The 24,531-nt window shown below is 44.3% G+C and overlaps 1 protein-coding gene across 5 annotated transcripts in view; it reads right to left on the bottom strand.

Annotated features, from left to right (window-relative positions):
- Positions 1-24,531, bottom strand: part of PTK2 (protein tyrosine kinase 2) — a 299,153-nt gene that overhangs the window by 235,110 nt on the left and 39,512 nt on the right. For all 5 annotated transcript variants that reach the window (XM_062187939.1, XM_062187942.1, XM_062187941.1 and 2 more), the window contains exon 2: positions 22,995-23,088. The gene's annotated coding sequence lies outside the window, so the exon portion shown is untranslated. The remainder of the gene's footprint in view (positions 1-22,994; positions 23,089-24,531) is intronic.

The following is a 24,531-nucleotide window of genomic DNA, read 5'->3' as shown; positions in this document are numbered from 1 at the left end:
AATCATACCATGCATCTTCTCCGACCACTATGAATTGAAGCTGGAAATCAACAACTCAAGAATTTCTAAAACATATGTAAACACACGGAGCCTGAACAACACACTCCTGAATAAACAGTGGGTCATAGAAGAAATCAAAAGAAAAATCAAAAAGTTTCTGGAAATGAATTAAGATGACAATACAACATATCAAAACATATGGGAAACAACAACAGCAGAGTTAAGAAGAAAGTTTGTAGCAGTTGGTGCTTATATCAAGAAATTGGAAAGGTACCAAATAAATGAGCTATCAATGTATCTCAAGGACTCAGAAAAACTGCAAACCAAATCCAAAACTAGTAGGAGAAAAGAAATAATTACAATTAGAGAAAAAAAATCAATAAAATTCGAACAAAAAAAGATCAGCAAAACAAAAAGTGAAACAAAAATAAATTGACATACCAATGGCCCAACTAACCAGCCCCCCAAAAAAAGAGGGGGAAGACCCAAATCAATAAAATTAAAGATGAAAAAGGAAATTTTTAATAAGATTTTATTTATTTGACAGGTAGAGTTACAGACAGCGAGAGAAACAGAGAGAAAGGTCCTTCCTCCGCTGGTTCACCCCCCAAATGGCCACTACAGCTGGAGTGTTGCACTGATCTGAAGCCAGGAGCCAGGTGATTTTTCCTGGTCTCCCACACGGGTGCAGGCGCCCAAGCACTTGGGCCATTCTCCAGTGCCCTCTCAGGCCACAGCAGAGACCTAGACTGGAAGAGGAGCAGCCGGGACTAGAACCTGGCGCCCATATGGGATGCTGGCGCTGAGGCGGGGGATTAACCAAGTGAGCCACAGCGCTGGGCCCAGGAAATTTAACAACAGATACCACAGAAATAAAAAGAATCAGAAATTACTACAAAGAGCTGTATTCCAACAAATTGGGAAGCCTAAAAGAAATGGATAGATCCCTGGACACATACAACCTACCTAAACTGAGCCATGAAGACACAGAAAACCTAAACAGATCAATAACCAAGATGGAAATTGAATCAGGAATAAAGACCCAACAAAGCAAAGCCCGGGACTGGATAGCTTCACTGCTGCATTCTACCACACATTTAATGAGCTAACTACAATTCTTCTCAAGCTATTCAACACAACTGAAAGGGAGGGAATCCTTCCAAACTCCTATGAAGCCAGCATCACCTTAATTCCTAAACCTGAAAAAAATACAATAGAGAAAAAGAACTACAGACCAATTTCGCTAATGAACATAGATACAAAAATCCTCAACAAAATATCAGCCAATCAAATCCAACAACACCATCAGAAAGATCATTCACCCAGACCAAGTGGTATTTATCCCTGGTATGCAGGGATGTTTCAACATCTGCAAATCAATCACAAAGTAAAGAACCAAAGCCATATGATTATCTCAATAGATGCAGAGAAAGCATTTGATAAAAGTACAACACCCTTTCATGAAGAAAACTTCAAGCAACGTGGGTAAAGAAAGAGCATTCCTCAACACGATCAAGGCAATTTATGACAAACCCACCGCCAGTGTCCTATTGAATGGAGAAAAGTTGGAACCATTCCCACTGAGACCCAGAACCAGAATCCTGGTGAGGATGTGGGGGGAAAAGGTACCCTAATCCACTGTTGGTGGGAATGTAAACTGGTACAGCCACTATGGAAGACAGTATGGAGATACCTCAGAAATTTGAATACAGACCTACCATATGACCCAGCCATCCACTCATGGGAAGTTTCGCAAAGGAAATGAAATCAGCATATGAAAGAGCTATCTGCACCTCCATGTTTACTGCAGCTCAATTCACAAAAGCTAAGACATGGAATCAACCTATGTCAGACCCTTGCCAGCGAGGGTCCAATGCAGTCACGACACGGTCATTGTTCATCGGTTCTCAAGGAACTTTCACTCTTTCTCGGTTCTCAAGGAACTTTATATTTGTGGGGAGAGAAGGAAAGTGGGGAGAGGAGAAAAGAGAGGAGGGGGCCGTGGTGGCAGCGCTGGCAGAGGTGGCCGCACCCCCGCCAGATCCCAATGTCCCTTTATGCTGATATCGTCCAATCAGATGAAAGGGCGCGTATAGCCTCAGGTCGAAAGTTCATCTGTTTCACCAGGTTCCTCCTAGTTGTTTATGCAGAGTCCATTCTGTTTCATTTGTTTCACCTGGCTGTTTTCGTAAGCCTTGTGCTCGACCTATTGCTGCAAACAGTGTAGATGAGGAGGTTCTCACAGGTGGCCAGCCTGCGGTTCCCCACAATCTAAATGCCTGTCAACGGAAGACTGGATAAAGAAATTATGGGATATGTACACCATGGAATACTACACAGTGGTACAAAAAAAAAAAAACACACACACACACAAAATTCTGCAACAAAATGAATGAAACTGGAAAACATCATATTTAGTGAAATAAGCCAGTCTCAAAAGAACAAATACCATATGTTCTCCCTGATCTGTGATAACTAATAGAGCACCTAAAAGGTAATCTATAGAAATGAAATTAACACTTCAAGATGCAATGACTTTAAATAGCCCTTGTCTCCACCACTAAGGAACAGGGTTTTTTGTTTTATGGGTTTTTTTTTCATACAATTTTTGAACTCATTTCTTAATAGAGTTAATCATATGTGTATAAAAGCTAAGTAAAAATAGGTCTCAGTAAAAAATAAGAATGGGAATAGGAGAGGGAGGAGGAGGAGGGGTGGGAGTGTGGTTGGGAGGGCAAGTACAGTAGGAAGAATCACTGTTCCTAAAGTTGTATGTATGAAATGCATGAAGTTCGTATTCCTTAAATAAAAGGTTTCTGGAGGGGCCAAGGATCTAATTGATGGGTCTGACACCATAGCTCAGCAGGTTAAGCTGCTACCTGCAATGCCAGCATCCCATATGGGCATCGCTGCTGCTGCTCCACTTCCTATCAGGTTCCCTGCTAGTTGCACTTGGGAAGGCAGCAGGGAATGGCCCAAGTGCATGGGCTCTGGGACCGTCACCCATGTGGGCGACCTGGATGAAGCACCTTGCTTCAGTGTGGCTCAGGCCTGGCTGTTGCAGCCATTTGGGGAGTAAACCAGCAGATGGAAGATCGCTCTGTCTTTCTCTCTAACTCTGCCTTTCAAATAAAGAAATAAATATTTTAAAAAAAAATTATCTGAGGCAGAGAGAGAGAAAGGGAGAGAGGGAGGCAGGAAAGGAGGGAGAATGGGACTGAGAGAGGGAAGGAGGCTGGGGGCGGGGGCAGGGGAGGGAGAGCCCATTCCCTTGTTCACTCCCCAGTGGCTGCAATGGCAGCCTAGCAGGACCACCGCTGGGAGCCAAGAACTTAACCTAGATCTCCCAGAGTGGCAGCAACCCAGCCCTTGAGCAGGCACAGTTGCTTTCCAGGGTCAGCATTTGCAGGAAGCAAGAGGCAGGCCTAGAGCCCAGGAACCAAATCTAGTCCCTCAGATGTGGTATGCAAGTGTCTTAACCATGAGACTGAATACAGGTCCTAGGCACATTGTTTAAAACCTTTCTCTAGGCTCCTGTACTGTCGGGTGGCGGGTCAAACCACCATCTGTAGCTCTGGCATCCCATATGGGCACTGGTTCAAGTCCTGGCTGTTCCACTTCTGATCCAGCTCCCCGCTGATGCACCTGGGAAAGCAGAGGAAGCTGGGCCATGTCCTTGGGCCTCTGAACCCACATGGGAGACCAAGAAGAAGCTCCTGGCTCCTGGCTTCAGATCAGCTCAGCTCTGGCCATTGCAGCCATTTGGGAAATTAACCAGCAGATAGAAGACTCTCTCTCTCTCTCTCATACTCCGCCTTTCAAACAAATAAATCTTTTTTAAAAAATCAATAAATCTCTCTCTACAACTTGGTTTTGTCATCCATGAAGTTAAAACTGGTATGTCTCTTTCATAGTTGTTAAATAATGAGAATCAAATGACAGTATAAACATGAAGGGCTTTGGGAATACCTCCACCTACTAAAGGCTCCACATCATTCTAAGCCCATTACTGTTGGCATCTTCTGTTCTTGTGCAATTAAGCAATTGGGACAAAGACCTGGCCCCTAAGGAGTTCACAACAGATGGGAAGATAAGACATAAATCTGAGTGCTACAGTTCTTAATTCCTCATAGACTGGTTTAATAACCTCCTTTAAGGCTTAAGGTAGAAGAGGCTTAAATGATTCACAGGTTTATCTGTGATCCTGATAAATGAGGAAAAGCCTACAGGCCAATAGAATAAATAAAGCTCAGAAAATCACAGTAGGTGAGTATACAAACATTTTAAAATGGTGTTATGTGAAAAATTTTCATTGACACTGGAAAATGCTTGTTAATGCAAAAAGCAATGCACAATATAAAATGCACAAGGTAGGAGCTGGCTTTGCACACAGCGGTTACTATGTCACTTGGGCCCCCTACACCCCTTAGTGTCCAGGTTCAAGTCCAGACTCTGTCTCTAATTACAGCTTCCTGCCAAAGCACACCCTGGGAGGTAGTAGATGATGGGGCAAACACCAGGGTCTGTGGGAAACACATGCTGTGTTCCAGGCTGGCTTCAGTTTGGCCCACACCTGGCCACTGCAGGTATGTGGGAAGTGTGCCAGCAGATTTAACATGTCTCTCTGTTTACCTTTCAAAAAAAATTTTTTTTAAATGGCAGCTCCCAGTCTTAAAATACAAGGATTTTTTTTTAAAGATTTATTTATTTATTTATTTAAAAGTCAGAGTACAAAGAAGGAGAGACAGAGAAAGAGGGACCTTCCATCTGCTGATTCAATCCTCAGGTGGCCACAACAACCCGGGCTGGGCCAGCAGAACCAGGAGTTCGTCCAGGTCTCTCATGGGGGCGGCAGGGGCCCAAGCACTTGGGCCATCTACCACTGCCTTTCCCAGGCCATTAGCAGGGAGCTGGATCAGAAGTAGAGCAGCTGGGACTCAAACTGGTGCCCATATGGGATGCTGGCATTGCAGGTGGTGGGTTAACCTGCTACACCAAAATGCAGGCCCCAGAAAGTCCCTTATATTTTTAAGTAATAAAAAAAGGTATCAAGAGTGTAAACACTTTCACACCCATTTCCTTGTATTGCATGAACTACAATGAGAAAAGTGGCTCCATGTAGAGAATGTGGTAGAAAGATACGGCTAAGAAGGGAAGTGCATTCTCATATTGATTTTGTATCATGAGTTTGTACTTTCTGTTCAATAGAATAAATGAACACAAAAAGCAACTACGTTAAAGATACATTATCTAGGGCATGCCTGTGATACCAGCACCCTAAATGAACACAGGTTCCAATCCCAGCAGCTCCACTTCCAATTCAGCTCCCTGCTAATGCTCCTGGGAAAGCAAGTACTTGGGCTCCTGCCACTCAGGTGGGAGACCTGGCTGAAGTTTTAGGCTCCTGGCTTAGGCTATTGTGGCCATTTGTGGAGTGAACCAGCAGATACAAAATCTCCCACCCTCCTCTCTCTCTCTCTCTCTCTCTAACTCTGCCTTTCAAATAAATAAAGTCAAAAAGAAAAACACCATCTAGTAAAGTCTTCAACACAAATCAAACAATACCTTTCTAAATCATACATTGTTCAAATAACACATCACAATATTAATTAGAAAATATCCTAAACTGGGGGCCAGCGCTGTGGCACAGCGGGTAAAGCCGCCGCCTACAGTGCCAGCATCCTATATGGACACCAGTTCGAGTCCCAGCTGCTCCACTCTGCTCTCTCTCTGCTATGGCCTGGAAAAGCAACAGAAGATGGCCCAAGTGCTTGGGCCCTTGAATCCTCGTGGCAGACCGAGAAGAAGCTCCTGGCTTCGGATCAGCACAGCTCTGGCCGTTGTGACCAGTTAGGGAGTGAACCAGCGGTTGGAAGACACCTACCTCTCTCTCTCTCTCTGCTTCTCCTTCTCTGTGTGTAACTCTTTCAAATAGATAAATCAATCTTTTAAAAAAATGTTTTAAACAGAATAAAAAACATTCTGTGGGTTGGTGTTGTGGCATAGAAGGTTAATCCGCCACCTGCAGCGCCAAAATCCCATATGTGTACCCATTTCCAGCACCGGCTTCTAATCCAGCTCCCTGTTAATGGCCTAGGAAATGCACCAAGACCTGGAGGAAGCTCCTGGTTCTTGGCTTCAGCCTGGCCCAGCCCCAGCCATTGCAGCCATTTGTGGAGTGAACCAGCAGATGGAAGACACCTCTCTCTTTGTCTCTCCCTCTCTGTAACTCTGCCTTTCAAACAAATAAAATAAATCTTCAAAAAGAAAAAAAAAAGGAGCAAAATAGATTCAGAAATAATGCTGGAGCATTAGACAAAAGGAAAAATGAGTAATACTGGCCCTATTTTTATTTTAAAATTTGGTAACTTATTCATCATAAATTCATTGATTTTTTTTTTTATTTTTAAAAAATATCAAATTAAGGCTGGCGCCGCGGCTCAATAGGCTAATCCACCTGCGGCGCCGGCACACTGGGATCTAGTCCCGGTCGGGGCACCAGATTCTCTCCCGGTTGCCCCTCTTCCAGGCCAGCTCTCTGCTGTGGCCCAGGAGTGCAATGAAGGATGGCCCAAGTCCTTGGGCCCTGCACCCCATGGGAGACCAGGAGAAGCACCTGGCTCCTGGTTTCGGATCAGTGTGGTGCGCCGGCTGCAACGCACCAGCCGCAGCGGCCATTGGAGGGTGAACCAATGGCAAAAAGGAAGACCTTTCTCTCTGTTTCTCTCTCTCTCTCACTATCCACTCTGCCTGTCAAAAAAAAATCAAATTAAATCATCATTCATCTTGATGACTGAGTTTTCTGATCACCACTCAGACAAGGTAAATGCCTTATCCAATTCCAGCCCTGCCCTACCATATCCATCCCCACATTCACTCATCCAACCCTGCTCAGCCCCTGGGCTCCCCACATGCAGGGCATGTCACTTAGGGAGCTTGTACAACTAGAAATATTTCTGCCTAATATATGTGAAACACAATCGCTCAGTCTTTAAAGTTCCATTCTTTTTGTTTAAAAGTTTATTACATATTAATTTAATTTCAGTGCTTTATTAAAAGATTTTATTCATTTTAAAGGCAGAGTTACAGAGAAAGAGCGGGAAAGACACACACACAGAGAGAGAGAGAGATCAATCTTCCATCACCTGGTTCACTCCCCAAAGGGCTGCAATAGCCAGGGCTGGGCCAGAACAAAACCAGGAGCCAGGAGCTTCATCTCAGTCTCCTACGTGGGTGCAGGGGCCCCAGCTCTTGGGTCATCTTCTGCTGCTTTCCCAAGCACGTTAGCAGGGAGCAGGTGGGAAATGGTACCCACGTGGGATGCCGGCACTGCAGGCAACAGCTTAACCCGTTACACCACAATGCCGGCCCCTAGAGTTCCATTGTAAGAATAAAGATATTTAATGGTTCTTCAGAACCAGAAGCAAAATAATTAAAATTAACTATTTTCAATGAAACAAATATGACCTTTTTTTTTTTTACATTGGACACAAGAACCCTTGAATTCAAAAATATCTAAACTTTAAAAAGTTTGTTAGCAAAATCAATGCTTGATTACGGATGTTTGTGTTACCTATGGTACAAAAGAAATCACATAGTCATCCACTCTTGCTCTGTCCAAGTACTTAAACTCATAAAGCCCCATTAAGGCCTCGCTCATTAGGGCATGGTGGATAACTAAGTTATCACTCCTGCCCCCTTTTACCAGGAACTCATCTCTAACACCTGTAATGAAAAAACGATGCAGCAGCTGGCAGAACACTTCCTCCAGAAACACTGGGAAGAGGCAGCAGAGCCACGAACACAGTGCTAACAGCAGGAGCTGAAACTTCCAAGGATGGAGAGCCACAGACAGTGAGCTGATCTGCAGCTCTTACCTTGGTATTTCTCCAGTCTGGGAACAAGGGGGAGGCTGAGAACTTGGACTCTGCAATCACAGAAAACTGCTGCCAAAAGAAAGAAAAAACAGGAAGTTTGGCAAGCTACATCCTAAAAGCAAATGTAGTACGTTTACTGCCAAAGATGACTCAGCAATGAAAAGGAATGAAGCACAGACATGTGCTACAAGGGTGAACCTGGAAAACACTGTGCAAGTGAAGAAAGCCAGACACAAAGACCCTAGACTCTATGTCTGTACAGGCCTATCTTTAATAAGACTGCAGAGGAATGGTTTCCTTGGGCTGAGACTAGTGAGGAATTAAAGTTAACAGTTAGTGGGTACGGGGTTTCTTTGTGGGGTGACAGAAATGTTCCCCCTCTCTCCCTCTTTCAAATAAATAAATAAAATCATTTTTTTTTAAAAGGCCAGTGCTGTGGTCCAGCAGGTAAAGCCACCTAAAGTGCTTATGGGCACCAGTTCGAGTCCCAGCTGCTCCACTTCCAATCCAGTTCTCTGCTATGGCCTGGGAAAGCAGCAGAAGATGGCCCAAGTCCTTGGGCCCCTGCACCCGCATGGGAGACCTGGAGGAAGCTCCTGCTCCTGGCTTCTTATTGGCACCAGCTCCAGCCATTGTAGCCATCTGGAGAATGAACTAGCAGATGGAAGACCAACCTACCTACCTACTTACCTCTCTCTCTGCCTCTCAGTAACTTTCTAATAAATAAATACATTTTTTTTAAAAAAAAAAAGGAAGCCAAAAGGAGCTCACATTATGGCAGGGTGGGTTAAGCCATATGAGCCTGGTTCAGGTCCAAGCTGCTCCACTTCCAATGCAGCTCCCTGGTGATACACCTCATAAAGTAGCAGAAGATGGCCCCAGTCAGCCACATGGAAGACTTAGATGGAGCTTTGGGTTCCTGGTTCTGGCCTGGCTGGGCCAGGCCCCAGCTGTTGCAGCCATCTGGGGAATCAACCAGTAGATGGAAAATCAATCTCTCAATCTCTTAATCTCTCTCTCCCCTCCCCCACTCCAACTCTGCCTTTCAAAGAAATAAATAAATCTTGAAAATAAAAAAAAATTCTAAAATTCACATTGGCCAGCAGAAATTTTCAAGTTTTAGAAGACAAAGATAAAAGTTCCAGGAAAAAGGAGGATGAGGAAAAGGAGCTACTAAGTACAAAAAAAGTCATTTGAGCTAAAGGATAAAAATATATACATATTTAATAAACAAAAGAAACCAAGTGATACCTAGAAACAAGTTTCTAGAAAACCAGATATCAGTAACCTTTGTTATATAAATAATAATAAAATTCCTAAATGTACTATAAACACTACAGAAATTATATCTAATGATGTTTTTGCTTTAATCTTGTTTAACGTAAGAACCAAAGTCAGTCCTTGATTTTTCCCCCAAAACCTAATCTTCACATAAGTTTCCCCAAATCAGCAGACAGTAGATCCATCTTCGTAATTGCTAATGAAGGCACCTTGGCATCATGCTTCATTTGTTTTTCTTAGAAGCCCTACATCCAATGATCCAATGAAGATCCAGGAGCAAGTGACGTCAGTTTCACATTCTAAAACGTGCACTGCCATCACCCTGCTCCAACACACAGCACCCCATCCATATGACGTCCCCCATTTAGGCCCCACCTTCCATCCAGGTTAAGTCTCTTAAGCGCTCAGATTTGGGGCCAAAGTTGTGAAGCAGTAGGTTAAGCTGCCACCTATGAGGGTCCCATCTCTTCTAAGTGCCAGTTCAAGTCCCGGATACTCCCACATCTAATCCAGCTCCCTGCTAATGTGCCTGGGAAAGCAGCAGAAGATGGCTCAAGTCTTTGGGCCACTATACCCTCAGGGGAGAACTGGATAGAACTCCTCGCTCCTAGTTTCAACCTGGCCTAGCCTGACATTACAGTCATTTGAGGAATGAACCAGTGGGTGGAAAATCTGTGTCTCTAACTCTCATAAATAAATAAATAAATAGATAGATAGATACATAGATAGGTCAGTGCTGTGGTGCAATGTGTTAAGCCATTGCCTGCAATGCTGCCATCCCACATGCTCACTGGTTTGAGTCCTGGCTGCTCCACTTCCAACCCAGCTCTCTGCTGTGGCCTGGGAAAGCAGCAGAATATGGTCCAAGTCCTTGGGCCCCTGCACCCTCGTGGGGGGACTAGAAGCAACACCTGGCTCCTGGCTTTGGCCTGGTCCAGCCCTGGCCATTGCAGCCATTTAGGGGATGAACTAGCAAATGGAAAATCTCCCTCTTTGTAACTCTGCCTTTCAAATAAATAATTTTAAAAAATAATTTTAAAGATCTTAAACATACACACACACACATATACACACAAGGCTCTCCCATGGCCTCCAACACCTTCAGAGACCCAGCCTCATCTCCCAAGGAATAACACCTCTCCAGCCTCCACACTAATCAACCTTGAGGTTTTATTTATTTTTAAAGACTTATTTACTTAGTTTGTTATTTGTTTACTTGAAAGCCAGAGTTACATAGAGAGACAGAGAGAAGGAGCTCTTTCCATTCACTGGTTCACTCCCCAAATGGCCCCAACAACCAGGGCTGGACCAGGCAGGAGCCAGGAGCCAGGAGCCAGGAACTTCATTTGGGTCTTCCATGTGGGTGACCCGGAGGTTTTAAACAAACACTTTTCACGCCTATATTCTGCTAAGTCTCTGCTACAGTACTGGGGAAGTCTTCTGACCATCTGTTCCAGGCTTACTCCTACTTCCTGCATGCAAAGTTTACTTCTAAGAACAACTCTCTCTCATCCCCTCTTTGCCACTCTTCTTCCAGCAAGATGTTTTCTTCTCTACTTGTTTTTGATAACTACTTGCACTTGCCACCCTCAAACAAAATACTGGTAGATGACAGTCTTCCCAGGCTAACATTTCACCTTTCTTAGCAACAATAATCACCCCTCTTTCCCAAGTCATAGTGCTTAACTTGCATGACAGTTAAATAAGTTACCTGTATGACAGAAACCCCACTTCTCATGAAATGACACCCCCACTCCCTCCTAATAATCCTACCTTCCATCCTGAAGTGAAGACTCAAACACAGAGTCTCAACTTACAGTGTAACCTTCAACAAGGTCGTCTTACATCCTCAAGTACTATCTACAGAAAGGGTGTGGCCTATATACAAGGAATCTCCTTTTTTTTCAAAAGCGAAAACTGAGGCATACAGACATCCTGTAAAGCACAATTCCTATAGGAGCCCACTGCACAGATGCCAGGCCAATGCCATTTATCTTTGTCCAGCAAAAGTACCCACTGCCTCCACAAAGACCTGTCGCCGTGGAGTACCCGCCAAAGTGCACTTCCCCTCCTCTACTACCACAATCCCCCCACTGACCTCCTGGACTACTGCAGCTCCCTGACCTTGGAAGAATCCCCCAGGTCAACGCAGAGGAAAGAGGGAAGTAACTAACCAGTGGTACAGGAGAGGAAAGGAAGAGATATGCGGCAGCATCAGTCAGCCCTGATCCTGGCACATCTGAAGCAAACTCAGCACCACAAATCCAAATTACACAGAAGCACAGATTCCTTTTCTCTTTAATTAGTAGGAGTGAGTTTCTTTCATTTCCAACCTAAAATTAGTACAATTCATTAAAGCCCTACAAACTAGCAACATTCTAAATCATCCAAAAGCCAACCTGAAAGACCTATTCCGCCATTTACCCTGTTAGGAATTATTTCAGGGTCAGCACTGTGGGGTGCAGAGGGTTAAGCTGTCTCTTGTGATGCCAGCATCCCACATTACAGTGCCAGTTCCAGTCCCAGCTGCTCCATTTCCAATCCAGCTTCCTGTTAATGTGCCTTGGAAGGCAGTTTCAGAAGTGCCCTTGCCACCCACGTGAGAAACCTGGATAGAGTTCCTGGCTCCTGACTTCAGCCTGGCCAACACCTGACTGTGGAGGCTATCTGAGGACTGAACCAGTGGATGGAATATGTCTACCTCTCTGCCTCTCCCTCCTCTTTGTCACTCTGCATTTCAAATAATTAATTCTTCAAAAAAATTTTTCTAGCATCCAAGTAATGGGAGTCCACTACGCCACTTCCCACATCTTTTCCATAAATGAAAAGCAGTTTTCAAAATAAAAGCTTTAAAGGGGGGAAAAAAAAAAAAAAGCAAGCTAGAAAGGACGGTGGATGGTGGATGGCTGTTAGAGACGGCTAGTCTAGTGTAACGGAGGCAGCCACAGATGACTGCCTGAGAGCGAGGACAAAGGCAGAAGCTATACTGTTTGCCATGAAAAATGCCAGCAGTTCATCCTAACAACCCTGGGCCACCCAGAAAAGCTAACACTGACTTAACACATTTCGTTTAAAGCCTCTAAATATCATTTTCTTTTTTTAATCTTTATTTTTTTGACAGGCAGAGTAGACAGTGAGAGAGAGAGAGAGACAGAGAGAAAGGTCTTCCTTTTTGCCGTTGGTTCATCCTCCAATGGCCGCCGCAGCACGGCGCACCACGCTGATCCAAAGCCAGGAGCCAGGATTCTCCTGGTCTCCCATGCGGGTGCAGGGCCCAAGCACTTGGGTCATCCTCCACTGCCTTCACAGGCCACAGTAGAAAGCTGGCCTGGAAGAGGGGCAACCGGGACAGAATCCGGCACCCTGACCGGGACTAGAATCCGGTATGCCAGCGCTGCAGGCGGAGGATTAGCCTATTGAGCCGCGGCGCCGGCCCGTCATTTTCATAAAACGTAAGAAAACAGGTGCAGGCCTCTGGCCTAATGGTTAAGATACCCGCATCTCACACCAAAATGCTTTAGGTTTGATACTTAGCCCTGGCTATGGACTCCAGTTTCTGGCTAATGCAGACCTTGGAAGGTAGCAGTGATGGCACAACTAATTGGGCTCCTACTACCCATATGGGAGACCTGGAATGAGTTCATGGCTCCTCACTTTGGCCCAGCTCAGCCTAGTCCCAGCTACTGCAGTCATTTGGGGGTAAACCTATGAATGAGAGCCTGCTGTCTCTACCTCACAAATAAATAAATTTTTAAATACATTAAAATTATAAGAAAATACACATGGCTAAGAGATTTTTGTATTTATGCTACACTTCTGTTTTTGTGCTATTCTGAATATATTAACTTTATCATATATAATAAAACACCAATGAATACAAGGAAACAGCAAGTTGCACTGTAGCCTTTTAGAATACAGTTGAAACGGCAATTAAATTCAATATGTGTAGCACAGTAACACAAATAACTCCAGTGGAATGAACACAATATGAACAACTATCCTAAATTCAAACAATTGCAAGCCGTGACAATCACACTGTAACTGTCACAGGGCTGATAGCTAGGGCAAACATCAACGGGTATGCATGTCACTCTTGCAAGCCTTCAAAACCCAGATTCAATTCCCAGGGAAAATACAGGCAGAATGAGACAAAAAACTGCCAAGCAGACCAGTAATCTCTCTTCTACTCCCAAACCCAACTGCCAAGGAGGCCATCAGAGATATTTACTGTGTGATCACCACAGAAAGATTACCAGGAGGCCGCCGCAACACACAGCTCTGGCCTAAGGTGATACACAACCTACTGCAGATGGCAAAGCAGGCCTTAAGAACCCAGAAGAGCAAACACAGCTCAGAAATTCCTAGCACAATGCGCCTCATTTTATCCCGGATTACATTACCACACACTCTAATACATCCTAAGATCAGAGCAGAAGGGAGAGCTCATTATTTAAAACAACAGCCTTGAGGCCAGCGCTGTGGCGTAGTGGGAAAAGCCACCGCCTGAGCTCCAGCATCCTATATAGGCGCCAGTTTGAGTCCCAGCTGCTCCACTTCCGATCCCGCTGTTACTGCCAGGGAAAACAGTAGAAGATGGCCCAAGACCTTGGGCCCCTGCACCCATGTGGGAGACCTGGAAGAAGCTCCTGGCTCCTGGCCTAGGATAAGCTCAGCTCTGGCCGTTGCGGTCATTTAGGGAGTGAACCAGCGGATAGAAGACCTCTCTCTCTCTCCCCCCCCCCCCCTCTCTCCCCCCCCCTCCCTTTGCCTCTATCACTGTATAACTCTGCCTTTCAAATAAATAAATAAATAACCCTTTAAAAAAATACCAGAGAGAACATATTTCTTATTACACTGATAAAACTTTCCACATAGATTACAAGAACGTGGACATCAAAGAATCCCAAAATAATTTAATTTCTAAAACATCATTTATTTGTGCTAGTCATAATATACAAACACTATTATAAAGCCTTTAAGCCTCCAACAAATCAATTAAATAAATCAAAGACTCCAAAATTGTTTTCAGAAGCTGGGTCTGGGTATTTCACTTAAACTTCCAGGATACCTAAAACAGAAAAATACATTCTAATCCAACTGGAAAGAAAAATCAAACTCAACTGAGTGTATGAGCTTATGTATTTGTATGTATATACACAAATAAGTTTTTGCATATATATGTTACCTTTTTCTTATTTTTTATCCACATGATTGATTTATTGATTGATTGAGGGAAAAACAGAGACAGACAAATGCAAAAAGTTGACATCCATTGGTTCACTCCCCAAATACCCACAACGGCTTAGGCCAAACCAGGGCTAGATCCAACAACCTAAGAATCAAAACCAGGTGTCCCAGAAAGGTGGCAGGAACCAGTTACTGAGCCAACACCAGTGCCTCCCAGGTCTGCAGTAGCAGGAAACTGGAGTCAAAAGCTAGAACCAAGCTTCAAACCTAGATACTCTGATACCGGACACAGGCATCTTAACCACTAGGCCAAATGTCCACCTCTTCTTAGTTTCTTTTCTTCTTTAATTTATATATGTAGGTGCTTCAAAAAGTTATGGAAAAGTGGAATTAAAAGATAAAAAGTACCTATATAGACTAAAAACATCAGCTGGATGAGTTTTGTTTTTATTTTCAAGATTTATTTGTTTATTTGAAAGTCAGAGTGAGAGAGAGAGAGAGAGAGAGAGAAAAGTCCTCCATCGCTAGTTCACTCCCCAATTGGCTGCAACTACCAGAGCTGTGCCAATCCGAAGCCAGGAGCCAGGAGCTTTCTCTGGGCCTCTCACGTGGGTGCAGGGGCTCAAGCTCTTGGACCATCTTCTACTGCCTTCCCAGGCCATAGCAGAGAGCTGGATAGGAAATGGAGCAGCTGGGACTCAAATTGGCGCCCATATAGGATGCCGGCACTGCAGGTGGCAGCTTTACCTGCTACACCACAATGCCGGCCCCACAGCTAGATGAGTTTTAACACTCAACTATGCTAGCAACCACCACACTGAAGACACAGGCCGTTTCCAACAGCCCTTCTGTATCAGTTCTCACAGCTCATCCTCAGCATCAGGTGACCACTGATCTAATTGTTCTTACATATTTAGATTTGCCTTTCCCAAAACGCATGTGAATGCAGTCATAATTATATGGGGTTCTATGTCTTCACTTAGTAGGCTATGTTGCAGATTCACTTACTCTGTTGTCTCTGTCAACAGTGAATCCCAAGGTATAGAGGTACCAAAATCTGTTTTACCCATTTTACCAGTTGATGGCATTTGAGTTGTTTCCAGTGATTATGAACACAGCTGCCATAAAGAGCCACACAAAGGTCTTTGTGTAGACTTCATGCTCTCATCTCTCTTAGTAAACATCTAGGAACCGAACAGCTGGGGGACACGTTCAACTTCATAAAAAACCGCCAAACTGATTTCTAAAGTGAAAGGAACATTCTGTACTCCTACAGCACTGCATGACAGTTCGTTGTTCACCGCAATGTCACTTGGTGTTGTCACCTTCTGTTTGGCTTCAGTGTTAGCCATTCTAACAATGTTGCAATGGTCTATCAGAGGGGTTATAATTTGCATTTCCTAATGACTACTGATGCTGACTGAGCATCTCCCAGTGTCCCGATTCTCATCCAAAAGGAGACAATGTTCAAATCTTTTGGCTATTTTAAAATTGAAATTCTTGTTGAGACATCTATCATTTTTAATATAGACAATCTGTCAAAGCAGAAACACTGTAAGGCTTGCCTATTTCGCAAGTCCCTTAGAATTTAAAAAAAAAAAAAAACTATGATGAACCAGAAAAAGTAGAAAGAAAAATCACCTATCCCCTCGTCTGCTTACTCTGAACCTAAGAATCCTAGAAAACAGTTGCCTGTCTACTACTTCCAAGGACAAGAAATCAAAATTTCCTGTTTTTACAAGTATTTGATGAGACCACATTCATCTCAGTGTGAGTCAGGAATGCAAATAGCAGACTTACTCCAATCCTTGGCAGAAATAAGATGACGCCCTCTAACAAAGCTGGCATTAAAGGAAGAGCAGCACCAGGTGGGAAAGGCTCTGGCAGCTCGGCAGGTGGCACTCCTCTCCTGGCCTTGAGCTCCACCTGTGCCACATGGCTGAGCCCAAGGACCACACTCAGGGAAAGAACTGAAGAACGTGATACTACCAAAAAGAACCTTGGGCAAATTTCCTAATTTCTCTAACCCAGCTTTTCCATCTGTAAATTGGAAATAATCACCACCTTACTAAGTTGCTGTAGAGAATTAAATAAGACTCAAATTCATACAATGACTGACATATAAACGACAGCTGATATGATTAGAATTTCCTTCACCCATAATTCCTAAATCATAAATGTCAGTCAGACAAGAAGCAGTCTTTACAACCCTTGAGTATAAAGGTACAATCTGAGAAGCAGGTAACAAACATTTGCAGGTAAGTGGACAGGTAAAAGGTTATGTTGGAGTTTGCAATCACAAAAGCCAAAGACTTCTTATCCTCCTTGCCTTGGCATTGCAAACTGGGAGATCCACTTGCTCAGGGCCTTGCAGTCACCCCTGACGAACAGCTATGCCATGGAGACATTCAGTGGCATCTTTCCAAAGGCATGCTTGCCCGCTCCCCAGCTGAGCTAAACACAAAGCAGTTCCTTAAATTTCCTGTTGGTCATTCATCTTGTTCTTGCCTGAAAGCAAGTGTGGTACCACAACACTTATGCGTGCACTGATGAACTGTCTCTTTAGCCAGATTCCAGGGTCTTTACATTTGTGTGACATGCCTGTAAGATATATCCATGAATCAGTTCGTAAAATGAACAGTTTAAGAACACTGAAATTCAGTGTTCCTGATATACCATACATTCAGACTACTAGACATCAGAAATTTATCATTGGTGTTGAACATTCTGAATGTTGTATTTCCCATGTTAACACGCAAAATCTTGCAAGATACCACAATATTGGCTTTTTTTTTTGGGGGGGGGAGGGTGGGGAGATAGGCAGAGTTAGACAGTGAGAGAGAAAGACAGAGAGAAAGGTCTTCCTTCCATTGGTTCATCCCCCAAATAGCCACTACAGCCGGCGCGCAGTGCCGATCAAAGCAAGGAGGCAGGCGTTTCCCTTACTCACCTACAGCCTCTCCCTGCAAAGCACCCAGGAAGGAATCATCTCCCTTCCTCTGAATTTCCCAACACAAAGTTTCCTCAACTGTGTCCACCTCCTCCACCCCAGGGCCACTGGCGCCTCCAAGCAGGTACCTCTTACAGTAGGCCAGGGGAGCAGCCCCACGCAGAGAAAAGAGGCACCAGTGAATACACCTGATTGAATGGAAACTTTCATTAAGAAGCCTTACTTAACAGAGCTCTGAACAGAGATAGAGCTCTTAACCAGGAAAGCAAGCAGAGAAAACAAGACAAAAAACAGTAATTCTAAGTCGAAGAAAACAAGAAAAACAGAAGAAAGGAAATATACTCAGACTACATTCATTGGCCCAACAGTGAGCAATGTTTACACAGTCAAAACCATTAGAAACCAAAACACGGTTACAAAACTATTTGGATTATTATAGAATTATGTGGGAAGGATGGGGAGATGAAGGAAGGTAGGTCAAAGACAGAAAATCTCCACGTATTTGACAGTTCACAATGAACTTTGTCTAAAACAGATATACAATGACTAGCACACAAATACTGCTGGGAAAAAAACAGAGGCACATGCTCCCAACAGAAACAGCTACAACAGATGATTCCAGGTTTCCTGTGGAGCAGGAGGTGGAGGACAGGACAGCAACCATTCCACACCATTGCTCTTGAACCAGGTACCCGTGGCCACCCTTGGATGGAAGGAACATTTCTGATTAAGAAAAAGTTTTTCAAGTAGATTGTGTTTTCCCAGAAAATTTGAAATTATACTATTCTATTTTCTAGTTATAAATCTCTTGGGCAATGAGCAGGAATAAAGGGCAGGGAGCTTGTGCTCCAAGTGCCTCTACACCCCTGGAGGAAGCAGCACAGCCAATGGAACCAACAGGCCGCAAGTCCCAACTCCATTTCTCCTCGAGAATCCTGCTTTGAACTTTGAACCTGCATGTTCAACTGAAAAATCACCACACACACACACACACACACAGGCAACACAATTTACCTTCCACACGTGACTGGGCTGCACAGCACCTGGTGCAGATGTGGCAGATCAGACTGATGACCACGACGACCGAGATGGTGATGGAAAATGCGAACTTAACTCACTACCGTGAGGAACTCGGCCCACCTCAAACTGCAGTGCAATCAATCACCCATTCCTAAATACTACCAAAATGACCTCCAAGATGCTAACTCCAAAGTCAAACCTCAATCCTCATCTTGACCTTGCAGCTGCATTTGACAGAGCTGACCCTGCTTCTTGAAGCACCTCCTCCCCTCTGTCCACTCCACCTGCCCTGTGCCCACTGCCAGCCTCTCTCCATGAACACGTAAGAGCAGAGTGACGCCAGAATGCTGCTAGTCGCCTCCTCGCTCCGTGCTCACTCCCTCAGTGAGCAGTGCTCCTCAGCTGTCCACTTGCAGCCCAGTCTTTTCTTCCAAGCTCCAGACATCTCTGCTAGGATCCCCACCAGACAAATCGAACTTTAAAATGCCTTGAAACCAAATTCACCCACAGTCTTCCATCCTTCTAGCTGGCCCAGGCCAAAAGTCAAGCAAGCTGTTAGCAAATCCTATTAGTTCTACTTGAAAATGCACCGAAAGACTAACTAAACTGTCTGTACCCCCTCAAAGAAAAGAAATTTAGAAAGAACAAGGACCATGTCCATCTAGTTCACATGGGAAGTCCAGCATCGAACATGGTGCCTAGCATTCTAGACATGTAAGAAGCTTTTTGTTTAAGAACTACAGAGTCAGGCTGGCGCCGCGGCTCACTTGGCTAATCCTTCGTCTGCGGCGCTGGCACCCCCGGTTCTAGTCCCGGTCGGGGCACCGGATTCTGTCCCACACTTAGCTAATCCTCCGCCTGCGGCACCAGCACACCAGGTTCTAGTCCTGGTTGGGGCACCGGATTCTGTCCCAGTTGCTCCTCTTCCAGTCCAGCTCTCTGCTGTCGCCCGGGAAGGCAGTGGAGGATGGTCCAAGTCCTTGGGCCCTGCACCCACATGGGAGACCAGGAGGAGGCACCTGGCTCCTGGCTCCGGATCGGCGCAGCGCGCCGGCCGTAGTAACCATTTGGGGGGTGAACCAACGGAAAGGAAGACCTTTCTCTCTGTCTCTCTCTCTCTCACTAACTCTGCCTGTCAAAAAAAAAAAAAAAAAAAGAACCAGAGTCCATCTAACTCAACTGTACTCATATACCCTGGTGCTAAGAAAAGATGCCTTTGTGGCCAGCATTGTGGCATAGCAGGTAAAGCTGCCATCTGCAACACCAGCATCCCACATGGGTACCAGTTCCTGTCCTGGCTGCTCCACTTCTGATCCAGCTCCTTGATAATGGCCTGGGAAAAGCAGTGGAGAACAGTCCAAGGACTCAGGCCCCTGCCACCCACCTGGGAGAACTAGAAGAAGCTCCTGGCTTTGGCCTGGCCCAACCCCGGTCTGTTGTGGCCATCTGGGGAGTGAACCAGCATATGAAAGACCTCTGTCTCTCTCTATTTTTTTTTCAAATAAATCTTAAAATCATTTTTTAAAAAAAGCATTTATTCACAACACACAGGGGTCTGAAGCCTCAGGGCAGCTTTCCCTTTCTGTCCACCACCCCCTCCCCACACCCCATAACTGAAAATGATCTCCACACCTATTCCAGCAAATGCCTTCCTCCTACTCTTCTTTGCTCTTTGACAAGGAGGGGATTCTAATACTGCATCACAAATGTCTGCTTCCATACAACCTAAAACAAAGCAAGGACCACATCTCAACTCTGTGCAGAGCCACCCTGACGGGCTCCCCTGGGCCAGAAGCTCAGCCAGATGTGCAGTGGAATTCAGGTCCCAGCACAGCACCAACCCTACTCCTGGGTGGGAGACCAGTCTCACCCACAGTGCCTGATCATCTTCTCCAGGGACGGCAGCACAGGAACACTGGGTGAGGCTATTTTCATGGGTTTATGTATTTTCAAATGCCAAAGAACAAGCCAAAGCAGGATGAGTCCATTCTGTCCTGGTGCTATGAAGCTCCAACAACTGATGAGTGGAAAAAAATAACTTATCTGTGATAAGCAGTAAACATAATTCATGGGGCTGGTATTGTGGCGCAGCGGGTTAAGCCACCTCCTACAAAACCAGCATCCCGTATGAGCGTTGGTTTGATTCCCAGCTACTCCACTTCCAATCCAGCTCCCTGCTCATGTGTCTGGGAAAGCAGTGGAAGATGGCCCAAGTGCTTAAAGAACCCTGCACCTACTTGGAGGCCACATGGAGTTCCAGGCTCCTAGCCTCATCCTGGTCCAGGCCTGGTAGATGCGGCCATCTAGAGAACTAACCAGTAGATGGAAGACTGATTGTCTCTCTCTCTCTTTCTTCCCCCCTCCCCTCCATCATTCTGCCTTGCAAATAAATAAATCTTTAAACAAACATATCTCATTTAGCATTTAGTGAAAACTAACAGTGGGTTAAGCAGAGATTTTATAAAGTAACAAAAATATTGCCCTCAAAAACTCCAAGAAACAGGCTGTAAGAAGAAAAGCATAATACAAACAGGGGTAGAGGAAACAGTTCCAACAGCAAGGCTGTGATCTTCTCACAAGTATAAAACAATCACTCATGACACAGAACAGAGAACAGAATAGGCCCCTCTCTCTTTGCCCACCAAGAGCAGGAGGATTGCATAAATAGGAGTGAGAGTTCTAGGCCTTGCTAGGAAATTCAAAGGGCATGACATAATTTCCCTTCTCTAATACTCAGAAACACAGGCAGATGTGAGCAAACAAGGAGAACAAAAGAGGAGGGTGAACTGACCCATACATGGAGAAACAGTCTTACTCCAAAGACATTTGCAAGGTCAAATTCAACAGTTATAAAGTAGCATGAATTCATGAAATTCCATGAAGTTCAAATCATCAGGCACTTACTGTAGCAACATATTGGTAAAACAAAATGCTCACCAAAAGAGAGATTTGTGACTCTTCTATGAACCTATCTATCCTTGATTTATCATCAGACCTAGAAGAAATAGCAGTCTTTGGAAAACAAAGCGGAAAAGATTCTCAACTCTGTAACTTCTGTAATACATAGTGTGGAAAAACACTACATACTACAAACCACAAATTACCTAATCTCTCTAGGGATGTATTCCTCTCATTAAAATGAGAAAAATACCACCAAATAACCACTAACAATTTTGAGTGCTGGACACATTACATGTAGCCCACAGTATCTTGATAACAATCCCATAAGGGAGACCCTAGAATGATCTTTGTCAGACAAGAAAACTAGGTTTGGGTAGATTAAATAATAAGAGAAATTACAGTAGTCCTCTCTTCTTCACAGCTTGTTTGTGTGGCTTCAGTCACTCAGGATCGGAAAATATTAGATAGAAAATTCCAGAAATAATCAATTTTTAAGTTTTAATTATGTGCCATTGTGAGTAGTATGATGAACTCTCCCCACCATGGCACTTGAGACGTCCATCGTCCTCGTCCAGTGTATCCATGCCAGTCACCTCACAGCCCTCTCGGTCAGCAGATCTACGATGGCCACATCATGGAGCTTCTGTTTAAGCATCTCTGATTATGTAAAAACGACCCTAAAGTACTACAGTGATTCTGGAAATCCAGATGTGCCAAGAAGATACAAAGTGCTTCCTCCTTAAAAGTGAAAAAGTAGGGGCCAACACTGTGGCACAGCAGGTTACACCATCGCCTGCAGTGCCAGCATCCCACATGGGCACCAGTTTATGCCCTAGCTGCTCCACTTCCAATTCAGCTCCCTGCTAATGGCCTGGGAAAGCCCTGAAAGATGGTCCAAGTATTTGGACCCCTGCCATCCACGTAGGACACCCAGATGAAGCTCCTGGCTTTGGCCTGGACAAGCGCTGGCCGTTGTTGCCATCTGGGGAGTGAACCAGAAAATGGAAGGGAAGCTATCTCTGTCTCTCCCTCTCTGTAACTCTTTAAAAATAAATATATATTAAAAAAAAAAAGAAGAAGAAGTCCTTGACCTAATAAAGAAAAAATAACAATCATATGCTGAGGTTGCTAAGATCTACAGTTAAATGATTATACCCAAATATAAATTAAAGTTTATCACACGTATATAAGTAGGGAAAAAAGACACAGTACTTAACGGGCTGCAGTACTGTCCATCGTTTCAGGCACCCACTGGAGGTCTTGAAAGTATCCCATGTGGATAAAGGGTCTGCACCAACATGGCATCCAGACACCAGAAGACACAGTAAAGCACACACCAACATGGCATCCAGACACCAGAAGACACAGTAAAGCACACACACTGTATGAAGCCCAGCTCCACCATTCACTTAGCAACCTTCGTCTTCTTTGGATTTTAGTTCATGCAAGCAGAGTAAACAGTGAACCTTCCTCACAAGGTTATTGTGAGGATCCAATAAGTAATTATAATTTACAGCATCCATAACATATTAGACACTACTCTAAGTACATTATAACTGTTATTAACCACTACTGTTATACTTCTTACCTATCTCGGAAAAAACCATGTTTATGAAGTAGCTACACTCAGCAGCACTAAACAACTTTCTTCCTTCACCTACTCTGCACATCCACTACCTTTCATTTCTACTCTAGTCAGAGACCCTAAGACAGGTGAAAGATGAAACATAATAAAACAGAAAGTCAAGACACAAATGTAGCAAGAGACTTATACTTACAGTTCAGAAGGCCACAATAACTCTGTGAAGAAATCAAACGATTTTTTAAAATACTCCTAGTTTCTCTTTCTTCTGTCCATAGTAGTCAGAGGACCTTAAAAAAAAAAAAAAAAAAGATGCATATAAATAACCACCTTTATTTCACTGCTTTACCGAAGCTCAACTGTGTTCACCACCTTATACTTGGCTTATTCATGGCCTATCATGCACACTGCACTAGAGCTCAAATGAAGAATGGACAGACATCAAGGCCTGTCTTCAAACCCATATTCATGCTTATCTCTGTTTCTCTGCCTCTTTAACACTCTCTTTTTTAAGAGACACAGTTTTTTTTTTTTCTCTCCACCCACAACCCACTGGTTCAATCCCCAAATGCCCACACTGGCGAGGGCTGAGTTGAACTGAAACAGGAAGGCAGAAACTCAATCCAGATTTCCAACATTGAGCCGGGGGTGTAGGGGCACAGGAACCCAATTATATGAGCCATGAGCCATGAGCCATGATCATTGGAACCCAGAGTCTGAACTGGCAGGAAGCTAGAATCAGTAGCTACGGCCATATAACAAACGTGAGTACCTTGATGGGTAGGCTAAATGCCCACCCCTACATCTTTACTCTAATTGAAGGAATACAAATCAGATAGCCGAAAACTACCAAAACAACAACAAAATAAATTAATCTGGCATACAGTTAACTAATAAGTTCAGGGTAAGATGACACACAACATACACACCTACTCCACTCCCTCCCACTAAAGTTAAAGAAATATTTTTAAAAAACAAGATTTTTAAAATGTAAAAAACCAAGAGAGGAATTACAACAGAATAAAGAAAAAAGTCACAAAATTTCCAAGGCTGTGAGAAAAGCTAACAAGGAAGACAGAAACCAAGGCAAACAGGAAAAGGAGAAAAGAAAAAAAACTTGGAGGAAGTAGGAACAATAGCAGAGTGGAAGCACAGTAATGACTAAGCAGCCCCAAGACAGCCAGACCCTAACAACGCCAGCAGCCAGCAACCCTGAGAACCACTCCTGCTTCACGGCAGTGTCCAGACAGCTCATAACCGGCAGCACCTACTGCAGACAGAACTGGGGGACAAGGTACAGGGCTGGTGAAGTCTGCTGACACTGCAATAGGAGCCTCATCACCAGGCCTTGCTGTAATCTGTTCTCCCCAATTCTGACAGAAAACTGGAAAAAGCATTTTGGACTAAAGCCAACTAGCCCAACCCTACTCAGCAGGGGTGGACTTGGTCACTGAACCCATGCCCCAGTTCCTCCATCACCCCTGACCTACACAGCTTCCAAGTAAAGGAGTCAGGGCTCTACCCTGCAGGAAACAGACCATTAGAATATTCTTGGGGAATCTGACCAGTCTAAGAAGAAAGATCTGAAGAGGCCAACACTGGGGATTCCCCCAAAAATGGTCTGCCCTGAATATCCTGACTGCAAGACTGAGTTAAAAGGCTTCATTCATATACTTAAGGCTTCCACAGAAGTTTTTGATTTATCTCAAGAAAATAATATCAGGCTTGTGAGA

Source organism: Lepus europaeus, chromosome 4 (assembly GCF_033115175.1).
Source record: "Lepus europaeus isolate LE1 chromosome 4, mLepTim1.pri, whole genome shotgun sequence".
NCBI lineage: Eukaryota > Metazoa > Chordata > Mammalia > Lagomorpha > Leporidae > Lepus > Lepus europaeus.
The sequence above is the reverse complement of the archived record's forward strand: the minus strand, read 5'-3'. Positions and strand labels throughout refer to the sequence as shown.